Genomic DNA, 15,412 nt, shown 5'->3' with positions numbered 1-15,412 from the left:
TAACAAGGCAGAAATCTTGCTGAAGTCCCTGGAAGGCCATCCCTGCTTAACAAGAACAGGATCCAGCCCTGGGCGTTTCCCGCCACTTTCAAAGCTGCAGCCCAGAGCCAGTTTTAATGATCATGGAAGGAACTTCTGAGGGAGTTGTAAGAGGAGGACAGGATAATTGCACTAGAAATCTATGCCACCTACGACAATGGCCCGTTGGCCCCGGGCTCTTCAGGAAACGTGGCCTCTGAGGTCAGCTCCTCTGGCACCTTCTCTGATTCCCTCTGACTCTCTGCTCCAAGATAATTATGAAAGAAAGAGGCTGGAAGCCCTCCCTCTCCTTGCCAGCCCCCCACCGCGCCACAGACCTCTCCCTCCCACCCTGATGAAGCTGCAGAAAGGAAGGGTTGTTCGTGGTGGGGGTTAATGAAAACACCGTGGGCTTGGCAGCGGGCAATCTGACTCCACCCCTTACGGGCTGTGGAAACTTGAACAAGTGTCTTAGCATCTATGTACCCGTTTTCTCAGCTGGGGGTGGAGCTGGCTGGACATGGCCTGAAAGCAGGTTTCTCAGACTTGGCACTATTGACAATTCTTTGTTGCTGGGCTGTCCTGGGCCTTGTAGAACATTCAGCAGCTACTGGCCTCTACCCACCAGATGCCAGGAGCATCCCCTCCCAGTTGTGACATTCAAAAATGTTTTCAGACATTGCCAAATGTCCCCAGGGGGTCAAACTCTCCTGGTTGAGATCCTCTGCCATGGAAGATTCATTCTTCTTTTATTTATTCAACAAATATCCGTCAGTCACCTACTTTGGCCTGGCACTGTGGCAGGTTCGGGATGTGTCCATGAACCAGAGACTGAGTCGCTATCCTCATGGAGTTTGCATTTCTAGTGGAGACAGGGAAAACAATAAACAAATGAACAAGTAAAAAATATCAAATAGTACCCATCTGATGAGAAGATATGTCACAGGCCTGATAAATGTAGGTGTGCTAATATCTATCGTTGGTAGTAGCAGAGAAATAGAGAAGTGACATTTTGACCTAGTATATCAGATTAGTGTGTATTTCTGGTCTCCAAAAAATTCATTCACGTCTTTATGATAAAAAGTATTACTATGTCTAGGTGTTCCCAGTCTTCCCCCTCCCCTCTCCTCCCACCCTGCGTCACATCCCCTACCTGCTAAAGAGAATTTTGCCTTCCTGCATTCAACTTCTCCCTGGCCCCACCCTCCAGGGAGTCTTCTGTCTTTGTTAGATTTTTGCAGGTGGATCTGAAACAATGGTTAGTGCTCCAACACCACCATGATCCTGTGGCCTTCAGCCACCCCCCACACCTACAACTTGGCTCCCCCATCCCCTACCCCTGCTTTGATAAGTTCCTCAGGACTTATCACCACCGAATTCAACCTATTTACTTGCTCGTTTGTTTACTGCTTTTCTGTCTCTGCTAGAAATGCAGACTTCATGAGGATGCCTCATCTCTTGTTCACAGACATCCCAGCCCCACCACAGTTCTAGCACATGGTAGATGAACCACGAATATTTGTGAAATAAATGAAAAATGAATGAATCCTGCACAAGCAGGGGTTCTCAACCAGGGTTGATTTTGCCCTCCATCCCCACCCCTGGGTACATTTGGCAATATCTGGAAACCCTGGATGTTGCAACCGGGAGGAGATCCTGGCACAATACACTGCCATTTCTTACCTGTTATGCTGCAACATCCTCCTATCAGATCTTCCTCCTTCCACTCTGGTCCCCTGAAATCCACTCTCTGCAGAGTAATCAAAGTAACATTTAAAAAATCATCAGTTTCCTGAAAAGAACCTTTCCAAAAACCTATGTTTTCCCTTCAAAGGAAATCTAAACTAGTTACCGTGTCTTACAAATCCCTATACCACCTGAGCACTTTCTCTTCTCAGTCCCCTTTTCCTACTACTTGCCTGTTTACTCACTGAGCCCAACCCCACTGGCCCTCCATCTGTTTCTCTAACATGGTGGTTCTCAAGGTGTGGTCCTGGAACCAGCATCAGCATCACCTGAAACTGGTTAGACATGCAAATTTTCCAGCCCTGCCCCAGAACAGAAACTCTGGGGATAGGGCCGGCCAACTGGGCTTTAACAAGCCTTCCAGGTGATTCCCATACATGCTCACATTGGAGAACCACTGTCCTAACAAAGGCTCATCCCTACCTCATCCCTACCTACAGTCTCCTGGAATGTTCTTCAAGGTCTTCATGTGATAAAATTCATGCCAGTCAAGTCTCAACTCAATTGACACCTCCTCAGACAAGCCTTCCCTGAACATTCTATCTAGAGTTGTCCTTTGACCCAAGTTAACATCGCCTTACTTCATAGTGGGTATTATATTCTTAAATTATAATATTTATTTATTTTTATTTATTAATTTTCTCTCTCCTTAACCACAATATAAGCACCAGTGAGAGCAGTGATCTTGTCTGCTCTATCCCTAGTGCCCAGAGCAGTATTTGTCAAAGTATTTATTGAGTGAATAAATAAGTGGGTGGAAAATCTGGTTAAAGGGGAAGCAGAAGAACTAAGCAAGAAACCAGAGAGGCTGTACATTTACATTATAATGAAAAGTAGGAGCAGGGCAAGAAAGAAAGAGAAGACTAAAATACACAAATTGTGGTATTTAGAAATTTTGGCAAGTGAGAGGCTCTGCAGAGATGAAAGGAGTGGAAAATTGAGAAGGAGAGGAAAGGGAATTTTGAGAAGTTACTGTGGGTGCAGCAAGAGAGTAGAATTCCCAGCAGGGCTGCTGAACTCCGCTGCGTTGAATGTGGCCCTTATGCAGAGATGTGGAACCCTCAGACTTAAGAGGTTTATACCTGAATTTCTTGTGTTCATTTAACACACATAGAAGTCTCACTATATGCCAAGTCCTATGAGGATTAGAGAGACAGGCACAGATCCTGTCTTCAAGAAGCTTAAAGTTTAATAGAGGAGGTAAGACATTCACAGAGATAATCATGAGAAAAAATAGACAATGCCAAGAAAGGAAACATTGATCAATTATCTCCTCTATATGAACCATCTCCTTAGTGCTCTACATAAGTATCTCATTTGATACCCACAACTCTGTTGAATCTCCCCATTTTACAGTTGAAAATAAGAATAATAATATCTGCTGAGTGTTTGGTCAGTTGTATACTAAATGCTTTTAGGAGTTCTCACTGAATTCTCACAACACTTCTGGGAAGTATTTACAATCATAATCCCTTTTGCACAGATGACAAAAATGGGCCTAAGAGAGGTGAAGTGATTTGTACCAGGTCAGAGAGTCCCTAGGGGAAAGATGATGCATACAGCAAACCATAACCTATAAATAATGACCTTACATTAGAATCCAAAGCTACATCTTGGAGATGTCTTAAGCTTGTTTCTTCTATAATGTCTTCCCTCCATTAGCTGGGTTTTCCAATGTGTGTGCTGGAGTGGGTTGAGGGGAGAGGGCCACAGAATTGGCAAGTGTACTTTGGACCATGACTGCCAACACCTGCATCCCAATCAAGGGACTTGACTCTTAGTACAAGCTTTCACCCAATGATCCCCCATTGTATCATGGAAGTCTTATGCAGTATCCCCAAGGCTCACAGTAGATACCCCATAAATGTTGTTGGCTCCCTGAACATTGATCAAAAAACAAACTGGGAACCCTACTTCTTTGCACTATGCCACCCTTCCCATTGAATGTTATGCAGAGACTGTTTTCAACTTTATACAGGGAAGAACTTTCCACCAGTATGGTCATCTGACAATGCAATGGACTGTCTCATGAGGTGGTAAACTCTCTGTTGTTATATGTATCCAAACAGAGGCCATACAATCATTTGTCTGGGGTAAAGTAGTAATTTCTGTGAAGAGGGAAATTTGGGGCTAATGACGTCTAAGTTTCTGGCTATAAGATTCCCTGATTCTATTCCTAGTTACATGGCCTTGGGGTGGTCTTTCTCTTCTCTGAACCTCATTTTCATTTCATGAAATTACAAGATCACCAAGATTCCTTTCAGACCCTGCATTCAAAATTCTCTGTTTTAAAGGGTAGATGGGGGGCCAGGGACACTGGGCTCTCACCAGGATTTTGGCAACTCTCAGTGAGGGTCCTGTTCAGCCAAGGGAACTTGGAGCTTCCTAACTTTACTTCCTTCCAAATTGTGCTTCTATCTGGCTGCAAACAAACCTGTACTGTGGAAAATTCCAGGCAACAGAATACTGGTCTGATGACAAAGTGTTTTGGAGCCATTCCCACATCTGGCTTGGGAACCTGTACTTCCCCACACACTACCTTCATCCCTACCCCACCCCCCAAAAACAAAACTCATTTTATTAGAATTCCAATTATGCTCCAGTGATTTCAAATCCCTGGATTTCCTTTATCCCACGGCAAGAGTAATTAGGTTTTTCTCCTTCTAAGCCTCAGCCACCCTTCCATTTCATCAGCATGCTGGGCTGTGGGCCCACAGGGCCCTGTGAAGGAATTGAAAAGATGCCATGCAGTTTTATGAAATCATATATAAGATCTTTAAGGATGCTTTCTGCAGTGGAGGGGGAGTTTTTATTTTTCAATAAATCATTTCCAGTCTTCGGATAACAATTTTACAGTCTGTAAAGGTCCTGAGATAGAATTTATGATTCTAGGGAGTTGTTCCTTCTTCCTAATGTGGCCCTTTCTTCCACCTTCCTCCACCCACCCCTTCTTGGAGGATCCAGGAAAGGGGGTGGAAGGGGAGGAAACTCAATTGATTACCTCTACCACTTAATGCACACAGTCCCTCCCCATGGACTGAGTTTTATGTGTTCAAAGCACTTTAATATCCATCGTGTCATTCCATATTCACAAAGAAGCTGGAAACAGGCCGATCAGGAATTACTGGTCCCATTTTCCAGATGAGGAAACTGAGTCTCCAAGTACAGGCAGGATTCAAACTCACTTCGGATTCCAAGTCCAAGGCCCTTTCTAGTACACCATGATTTACTGTGTGGCCCGTTTCTATTCCTGAGCCTTGGAGGGAAGTGGGGTTGGAAGGACTGACATTCTCAACTCAAATTGTAGCCGAAGAATTGAAGAATAATTGTCTTACGATAATGGGGGAAAGCTTGTGTCCCCCTTCCCAATCCCACAGTCACCAGTGAAGTGGGGTGGTAAACCTGTTGTCCAAACAATTGCATTCCTCTTTAATCCACCTTACACACCACTGCCAGAACTATTTGCCTGCAAGGACTAGTATGACTGGTTCACTTTCCTGCTTAAAAAACTACAGTGTCTCATTTGTTTAAAGGGAAAAAATTACAGAGTTGGAAGGAAACTTGGAGACTATGATGATTTGAAGCTGAATATAATCCATTCCTGTGGGTGTGAACCTATTGTAAGTAGGACTGTTTGATGAGGTTACTTCAACTAATGTGTGACCACCTCAATCAGGATGGGTTTTTATTCTATTACTGTAGTCTTTTATAAGCAGAATGAAATTCAGACACACAGAGAGAAAGCCACATGAAGCAAGAAGCTGAAATGGAAGCCAAAAGAGAAGGAAGAGACCAGGAGACACTGCCATGTGCCTTGCCATGTGACAGGGGAATCAACGATCACTGGCAGCCAGCCCCAGAATGCCACAGTCTTTGGGGAGAAATTATCTCCTGGGTGATGCGTTAATTTGGGCATTTTCCCAGCTTCAAAACCATGAGCAAATAATTCCCACTGTTAAAGCCAAAGCGTTTCATTATATTTGCTTGAGCAGCCTAGGAAACTAAAACAAAGACCATCTAATCCAACACTCTAAACTATGCAATAGTGTGCTCTATCACGCTGATATCCCTCAGGACTCTGCTTGAATAATTCCAGTGATGGGGAACTCATTACCCCTCCTTATTCCATTCATTCTTTCATTCACTTACCTTCTCTTATCTGCACAATGGACATTTACTGGACAGACATGGTCCTAAGCCTGGGAATACAACTGATTATCATATACTCAAACACTAGTGACTAGGAGAATGAGATCAGGAGACAGATTGTCTGGGTTCAGATTCCCAGCTCCACCAGGTAGTTGCTGCATAATCTTGGTCAATTACTCTCTCTTTAGCTCATTTTCCCTATATATAAAATGAGGAAAAGAATGATATCAACTTTGTACATTGTAAGCACTGAATACATGTGATCCAGTGATATAGATAAGTAAACAGGCATTTACAGTACAATGAAGTATGTATACAGAATGCTGTAAGAGCATCTAATCCATTTACGGGTGGTAGTAAGGGAAGGCTTCCTGGAGGCAGTGTCCTCTACTTGAGACATTACGGCTAAGTAGGAGTTGTCTAAGCAAAGAGGGAGAAGACTATTTCAGGAAGAGGAAACTAAACTGCAGACCCTGTCCTGGAGTAATGGAGTAATGAGAAAGCACAGAATTCTTTAAATTCTAGAGTTCAGTGTAGCTGGAGTAGAGGGGGCAAGGCAGGGGGAATAGCTAGCCACTTGCTTTACAGAGAGCTTGATTATGCAAAAATTTTGTGTCTGGATTCCCTGCATGGCACTTAAAGACCTCTGCAATTTGGCCCCAACTTACTTTTGCAAATTTACCTCTCAGTTCTGTATGACTCACGTATCTGTCAACAAGTATTATACCTGTCCAGCCTTTGCTTATGCTGTGTTCCCTCCCAGAAATGTTCCTATCGTGAACATTTGGGGTTTGGATATACTTCGGTCCCCTTCGTATCATCTTTTAGTAACAGAATCCCATGTTCTCAGGTGGGTTCACTCTAATCTAACCCCCCTCCAGATCATGTCCCACGAAGAATATCCCATTCTCTGGCCATAGTGGTGGGTTCAGAGATGGACGCATAACCCAAGCTGAGTCATTCAGAGTCTTCCCTTGACTTTTTCACTGGGGCTATTATTCCCTTAGCTGGGAGTACACATATTTCGGGCTTCCAGGCCATCTCACCTTCCCTGCAAAAGGAGCCATTCTGAGGAACAATGCAAAATAGGGGAAAGCAGAGCCTTAAGATGGCAAGAGAGACCAAGGCAAGATAATATTGAACCCCTGGATTGAGGCCTGCCTAGAATCATCTGCTTCTCTGGACTTTCCTGTTATGGTAAGCCAATAATTTTTTTCTCCTCTTTCTCTTAAACTGCTTTGAATTAGTTTTTTGTCACTTTGAACCAAAAAGGTTCTGACTAAAACACCTTCTGACCCCTTCATCATCTGGTATATTTCAGCACAATTACAACCCTTCTATTACCAAGTCAGCCAGAAGAACCCCCTTCTTTACCCCCCACTGCTTTCTTGTTACTCTTGGAACACTCAGGATTGCAGCAGCCACAGGCATTTATCACATCCTGCCCCTTATGTTAAAAATTAGTACATATGTCCTGTCTAGCAACTGAGAGGAAATCTTGTAGGCAGTCATCCTTATGTCCCTGTGGTGTGTATTAGAGGCCACTATGGGCAGATGTTCGATGAATGTGTACAGCATAAAAGAAAAGGAATATGAAGGAAGAGCTTTGGACTTGAGGTTTAGGAGCTGAAATCAAACCCCAAGCCTAATGTTTTCTAATGGGTATCCTCAGAAAAGCCACTTATCTCCTCTGAGACTCAGTTTCTTTATCTATAAAGATAATAATTACTGGAGTCATTTCAGAATGAAATAAGAGAAGGCATGCTACATTCTTTGTAAAACGTAGAGAGACCTACAAATGCAAATTAAAGCTTTGGGCCCTAGCCCTGGTCAAGGAGTAAGGAGACCTGGATTCTGAGTTCAGGATATCTCTGAGCCTAATGATCTATCTGACAAGTCAAACATCCTCTCTGGGTCTCAGTTTACTCATTTATAAAACAAAGGCAGGGAGGAAAGGATTAGGAGAGATTTAGGAACATCCCATAATTCTGTGATACTATTCTTGATAGCTTAGCATGTGGGATATCAGAATCCCAACCCCCACCCCCCACTCCCACCCTTAGTCAATGAAGGCAAGGAGTCAGTCCAGGAATCTGAAGATGGACAGGGTCCCCCCTTTTGTCATCCCTTCCCATCAGTATAATCTTTTATCAAGGGCTGAAAATTTGGTAGACATTATGCTAGGTATTTGGCATCTGTTATTTCATTTATTCTTAAAAATAACCGTATGAGGTAGGGTCTATTATCTCCTCTCTAAAAACAGAGAAACTGAGGCACAGAAATGTTAAGTAACTTGCCTGAGACCCACAGCTAATAAGTGATAATGTTGTTAAAACCTGGGCAGCCTGTCTCCAAAGCAACTGTTATTAACCACTAAGCTGCACTGCCTCCCTAGGGTTCCGACTGTGTCACTCGAAAAAGGCTGGGAGAGAGAGACCCTTGCCGGTTCAAGGTGGCCTCTGCAGTCCCGACCATGCTAACAGTCTCGGGTGCTGGGGGCCTGCGTTGAGAGGGAATGCCATGCTGCTAATAGAAGAAAATGTAATTATAGAGCATAATTACAGTGTATCATATTCTGTAATTACACTGACGGTATTTAATATAGAACATATTCTGAAGCTAAATGGAATGGAAACACCACCCAAACAGAAGAGAGTCAGAGCAGCTAAGAACCTGTTTCCTCGATGGTATGGAATCAGAGGACCTCAGTATTGTATTCCCCATCTTAGTGGATAATACCATTGTCTACCTACTGGCCCAAGCTCCAAACTTGATTCTTGCTAACCCCTCATCACCCCACCTTCCTTCTCAAATCTGCCCTCTCCTCTCCAACTCCTCTGCTTCTTTCCTAGTTTAGGACTGGGCATTTCCCCCCTGGAATATTTTTACAACGTTCCTCCTGGACTTCTGCTCCCAGAGATGCCCTATGGGTCACTCTTCACTCCATAGATGAGGAAGTCATTCCAAGATGTAGATCTGACCGTGTCACTTCCTTGCTTGAGGTCAGCTGCCCATTGTGGAGCCCAAACACCTCTGCTCAGCACACTGACTCCTCTATGATCAGCCTCTGCTTGCCTCCCTAGCCTCACCTCCTTACACTTGTCCCCACACCCCTGTGTTGGGGCCATTCTCAACTGTTCATGCGGATTCCAGCATCTCCTTTCTCCACACATTTGCATGTGTTTTCCTCTTCCTGAAATGCCCTTCCTCTCACATCTTCATGTACTCATCCTTTGGGAGCAGCTCACATGCCACTGTCACCTAAAGGACTTCCTGACCCACAAGCTGGGTTAGATACCACTGATGTGTACTCCTCTAGCTTCTTCTAACAGAAGACTCACCCCACTGTGCTGTTAATTTTTTTTTCTCAGTCTCCCCATCTAGCCTGGGAGCAACTTGAGGGCAAAGACTGTGTTATGTTTTACTTTGTTTTATTATTATTCCTATATGTCCAATGACTAGAATGATGCCTGGTAAGCATTCCATGGTTCTTTAATAAATGAATGAATGAAAAATATACTCAGAGAATTATGCACAAGCAGCAATGTTTTATTGCTATGATGAACTATAGGAAATTATAGAGGGTCGCAGATTGACAAGGCTTTTAGCTCTTCCGTTCATTTTAAAGATGAGAAAAAAAGAAGACCAGAGAAGTGAAGAAACTTGCCCCAGAACACACAGCAAGTATGTGGCAAAGTCTAGGAAAGAAAAGAGGTTTTTCAATTACAAGTTTAGTGATATTTCATAATACGGTAAAATGTTTACCTATTTATAGTCAAAGATCTATAAAACAAAACAAAGCAAATGTTAGAAATATTCAGTTCCCACATTTGACACAAGGTTGTGGGCATTGTAATAGGTGGCATCACAACTTTTATGATTTTCCTTATCTAGGCTTTAGTAAAAGAAATTTATATTTTCCTTAGGTACAGGTTCCACTGAGCTTTTTTACAGTCACTGGCTGCCCTTGGGGACACATGCACGTCTAGAGAGGAGACAAAAATGAATGATAAAAATAAAAATAAAACAAAGTAAAACATAACATAGTCTTGGAAATCATTTCCTCAGTTCTTCTGAAAATATGAATGCATTAAGGAATTTATTGATTTAGAATACTGTGTCAGTTTGGCCATATTATGTCCCCCAGAAAAAGCCATGTTCTTTGATGCAATCTTGTGGGGACAGACGTATTAGTGTTGATTAGGTTGGAACCTTTGAATTAGGTTGTTTCCATGGAGATGTGACCCACCCAACTGTAGGTGATAAATCTGATTAGATCATTTCCATGGAGGTGTGGCCCCACCCATTCAGCGTGGGCCTTGATTAGTTTACTGGAGCACTGTATAAGAGCTCAGACAGAAGGAGCTGGCTGCAACTGAGAGTCACATTTTGAAGACGGCCATATTTTGGAGAAAGCCATTTTGAAACCAGAACTCCAGAGCAGATGCCAGCCACATGCCTTCCCAGCTAACAGAGGTTTTCTGGATGCCATTGACCATCCTCAAGTGAAGGTCCCCGATTGTTGATGCCTTACCTTGGACACTTGATGGCTTTAAGACAGTAACTGTGTAACCAAGTAAACCCCCTTTATAAAAGCCAATCCATTTCTGGTGTTTTGCCAAACAGCAGCATTAGCAAGCCAGAACAAATACCAAATACCTACTTGCACTTGTGAAACAGCCCAGAGACCAAAAATTCCAAAAACTAAATTTGGACTAAACCTTGAACTTTCTCTTCCACCTCCTTATTCATTCAGCTATTATTTGAGCACCAACTTTGTGCCATGTGCTAGGATCCCAGTATTGAACAAAATCAACATTGAGTCTCCATTCTGAGGCCATGTTGCCTGCGGATAAAACTAGGCTGCCTCGGTTCTTACCTCAGCTCTGCCATCAACTGCCTGTTGAATCTGAGCGCGTCTCTAAGCACCAATTTCTTAATCAATGAAATGGGAATATAATTAGACCCCTCCTCATAGTGTTATTGTCAGGATTAATTGAGGCAATAAAAGTGAAGTGCTTAGAACAGTGCTTCACTTGTGGTAAGCCTTAATAAACAATAGTTTGTGTTACATTCTGTTTTCACTTGTATTCCCCCTGGTAGGTAGAATGCTAAAGTGGCAAGGGAGCTGGGAGAAGATGCAGGCCTACCTTCTTGTTACACAGATATGGAAATGGCATTGCAGAAAAGACAAGCAGGGGGTCCCAGGTCACACAGTGTATTCGAGCCAGAGCCTCTGATCCAAGGTGATCCCTTAGGTGGATGACACAAGAGAGACCCTGGCCCAGCATTGCTAGTCACACAGACCCAGGGTTCAAGCTGCAAACCTATGCCTTTCGAGCTCTGCTACCCTGGGCAGTTTCATTCATTCGTTTATGCATTACTTTGAACCTCCGCTTTCCCAGCTGGAGAATGGGTATGATAATGCTGCTGCTGGTTACAGTATTAATAATAGTAATAATTCTTCCCTCCTAGTTGGCAGGTTCAAATGACATATCAGATGTTATAAGGGTGTAGTAACTGTGAAGCCACCACTGCAAGTGGCCATAAGCACTTGAAATGTGGCTAGTTGTGACTGAGGGACAGATTCTTTAATTTTATTTAATTCTAATTAAAATTTTAAACTGATACTCAATTCAGTTATTAAAAAACTCACAAGTATTCACAACTTGGGTATGCAAATCTACTTTTTTAAAAACTATTTTAAGAAATCTTAATGCAGGTCAAGTGTTTGATGAAAATTTAGTGTCCAAATTGAAATATAAAAGTGTAAAATACATACAGAATTTTGAAGACAGTATAAAAAAAGAAAGTAAAGTATCTAATTTTTATACTGGCTAATGTTGAAGTTATAATCTTTGGGATATATTGGGTTAAATAAGATTTATTTTTAAAATTAATTTCACCTATTTCTTTTTACTTTTTTGATGTGGCTACTAGAAAATGTTAAATTACCTATGGCCTCACATGATAACGATTGGACAGCACTGGTAAAGGACCACATATGTGGCAGGGGATCCTTCTACTTCTCCTTTTCTTCTGTCTGCTCTTAAGGGTATTGGAGAGTGGACCATCTAGGATTCTTTGGTCACAACTAGTAAAAACCAACTCTGGTTATCTTAACCAAAGAAAGAAGGATATGAGGGTAGTCACAGGCTCTAAGGCTGAAGAGGAAGGCCTGGGAAAGGACCCAGGGCAGGACAGCTCCAGAGACCTAGGGAGCACGGCGGAAAGGCAATCCGCATCTCCTGGATGCATGGTCTAATTATTTTCCATCTCTGTGCCACCACACTCCCAATTCCTGACACAGAGAATCTGATTGCCTAGCTTGGCTCACTTGTTGGCCCCTGGCCAGGGATGGTTGGGGTGAAACGGCCCTTTGATCAACAGACCCACTAAGACTGTATCTAGTGCAGAATTATCAGTTCCCCAGAGAGGAATCACATTAGTGCCACTAGAAGAAAGAAAATGGATCTTGGGCAGGCAAGAGCCATAGATGCCAGTACTTAAAGCAGTGACCTGGACATAGGTAAATCCTTAAGAGGGTTTACAAGGAATGCGCAAGTCTGATGCTGGCTCATGTGCCCTCTGATGAATTACTCTGCCTCTGTGGCCTTCCTTACCCCAACTAGACAGTGAAAGAAGAGTGTACATGCTGGATTCCAGTCCTTGATCCCCAACCCCACTGTAAAACTGTCACCATTGCTTAAAATCTTGCTCTTGTCCTTCCCAGGGCTTGACCCCACCTGGAGAAATTAGGTGGACTCTGCGCTCTTTTGGAAGAAGAAGCCTCAGTACTGGCTGACTGAGCTCAGCTGCAGACCACTCCCCCCCGCCCCCACCCACTCCTCACCAGCCACTGCACAATATGCAATTCTCCCATATACGCCTGAGACCCTCTGCCACTTCCTTGCTTTCTCACCCTCTCTCATAGCTTTGCTGCAAAATAAAAATCAAGAGCTGGCATGTTCAGAGGAAAGCTCTTTGTCTAATTGATCAGGAATTGCTAATTCAGCAAAACTCAAGTTCTGGGAAGAGAAGTTTATTCCCTTCATGATCTCTCCTTTATAAAACGGAAAGAAAAGGTGGCTCAGAGCTTTGTACAAACCAGTTAGATCAACCCCAATTACACTCCTTGGTCAACAGCTTCCTTCTCTGCTTGCAAAAGTGCTACCTCTTAGCTTCTTAGACCTTATATCCAAGGCATAAGCAATGAAAGAAAAAAAAGATAAATGGGAATTCCTCAAAATCAAAAGCTTCTGTGCCTCAAAAAACTTTGTCAAAAAGGTGAAGAGGTAGCCAACTCAATGGGAGAAAATATTTGGAAACTATATATCTGATAAGAGACTGATACCTTGCGTATACAAAGAAATCCTACAACTCAATGACAATAGTACGAAAAACCCGATTATAAAATGAGCAAAAGATATGAAAAGACATTTCTTCAAAGAGGAAATACAAATGGCTAAAAAAACACATGAAAAATGTTCATCTTCACTAGCTTTTAGGGAAATGCAAATCAAGACCACAAAGAGATATCATATCACAACAATAAGAATGACTGCCATTAAACAAACAGGAAACTACAAATGCTGGAGAGGATGTGGAAAAGTTGGAACTCTTATTCATTGTTGGTGGGACTGTATAATGGTGCAGCCACTATGGAATACAGTTTGGCAGTTCTTCAGAAAACCAGATATTGAGTTACCCTACAATCCAACAATTTCTCTTCTTGGTATATACCCAGAAGATCTGAAAGCAGTGACAAAGAGATATTTGCACACCAATGTTCATAGCGGCATTGTTCACAATGTCCAAGAGATGGAAGCAATCCAAATGTCCTTCAACAGGTGAGTGAATAAACAAAATGTGGTATATACATACAATGGAATACTATGCAGCATTAAGAAGGAATGAGGTCGTGAAGCATGACAACATGGATGAATCTTGAGTGAAATAAGCCAGACACAAAAATAGAGATATTGTATGTAACCACTAATGTGAACTCCATGAAAAATGTAAAATAAGTGTCTTATAATGTAGAATATAGGGGACCTATAGACAGACAGAAGCTAGTGAAGAGGGAATGATAATCTAATATGTACTTAATGGTATGGGAATGGTCAGGTGTGACTATGGTCCATTAATAGGGTTAAAAGTATCAGTGATGCATTGAAGGTGAACATGTTCGTAAATGATTATTTAAAGGTGTCTAATACACAGAGTAGCACCACAAACCTAAATAAGTGTTGGCATGATATACGTATAAGGTATTACACTAGTGTGGAGAGTTAACAACAGAATGGTATACGGAAAAACTACCCATTACATATTATAGTCTATATTGAATAGGAATATCTTACCAACACTACACTAATACTGGGGATGAATAATTAGCAGCTGATAAGAGCTCTGGGATGTTTTATGTTATGATAATTGTTTAAAATTGAGAGTGATGATTGTAAAACTAAGTGAAGATAATGTAAGAAACTGACTGTTTATCTTGGGATAGAATATATAGTAAGTGGAATTAGAAACCCACTACTTTAAAAATCAGGCCCTCAACTTGAGGCTTGCTCTTGTGAAACAGTGCTGTAAATGGGAAGCTGAGCCTTCCTATAATTATGCCTAACAGGCACCTCCAGGAACCTCTTTGTTGCTCAGATATGACCTTTTTCAACTCGGCAAATAAATGCATTAACCTTCCCCCCATGAGAGACATGACTCCCAGGAGAATGAATCACCCTGGAGATGTGGGACATGACTCTCAGGAATGAGCTTAGCCCTGACAGTGAGGGATTGAAAATGCCTACTTGACCAAAACGGGGAAAAAGAAAGGTAACAAGCTGAGGTTACAGTGGTGGAGAGATCCCAGATAGAGTTGAGAGGCTATCCTAGAGGTTTCTCTTATGCAAGCTCCAGCTAGACATCCCAAATGGCCACAGTGCACCATGCCCTTACCAAAAGTAGTCCTGAAATACCTAGGTCCCTATTGAGATTATATAAAAGATTCACTCACTAAGTTTTATCTCTCAGAAACTTAAATCCACCAGAGTGTTCCTATGCCAGACAAGTCCTAAAACCCAGAGGCAAGAGCCTCTTTAATATCAGCTATCAGATGCAGCCCCCTTCCCCATACTGCCACACCCCCTTTCAATATGAACAAGTTAAGGTGCTCATTGCCCAAACACCCCTGAAGATGGAGAAAGAGATTAAGTGAGAGGAAGGGGTAGCAACAAACATGGTAAGATTTAACAAAGGCCTAAACTTTATATAAATATATATATATATATATTTTAGATGCTGGGGTGTTGGAATAGCTGGAAGGAGGTAAATGACATGGTGGAACTGTAACCATAACATTCTTTGAAATTTGCTGTATATTGTCTCGTTGAATTGTGTTTTGAAATTCTCCACCTTTCTGTATATACACTATATTTCATTATAAGGAAAGAACTGAAACTGTGGAGCTGTAACCCATAACAATTTTTGAAATTAC

The 15,412-nt window shown here is 42.3% G+C and overlaps 1 protein-coding gene across 1 annotated transcript in view; it reads right to left on the bottom strand.

Moving 5' to 3' along the window:
* The window catches only part of OMA1 (OMA1 zinc metallopeptidase), a 361,372-nt gene that overhangs the window by 126,187 nt on the left and 219,773 nt on the right, over positions 1–15,412 (bottom strand). The window contains exons 10-11 of the transcript XR_005215353.1: positions 1,702–1,768; positions 802–880 (exon numbers count right to left, since the gene is read on the bottom strand). The gene's annotated coding sequence lies outside the window, so the exon portion shown is untranslated. The remainder of the gene's footprint in view (positions 1–801; positions 881–1,701; positions 1,769–15,412) is intronic.

Source organism: Choloepus didactylus, chromosome 2 (assembly GCF_015220235.1).
Source record: "Choloepus didactylus isolate mChoDid1 chromosome 2, mChoDid1.pri, whole genome shotgun sequence".
NCBI lineage: Eukaryota > Metazoa > Chordata > Mammalia > Pilosa > Megalonychidae > Choloepus > Choloepus didactylus.
The sequence above is the reverse complement of the archived record's forward strand: the minus strand, read 5'-3'. Positions and strand labels throughout refer to the sequence as shown.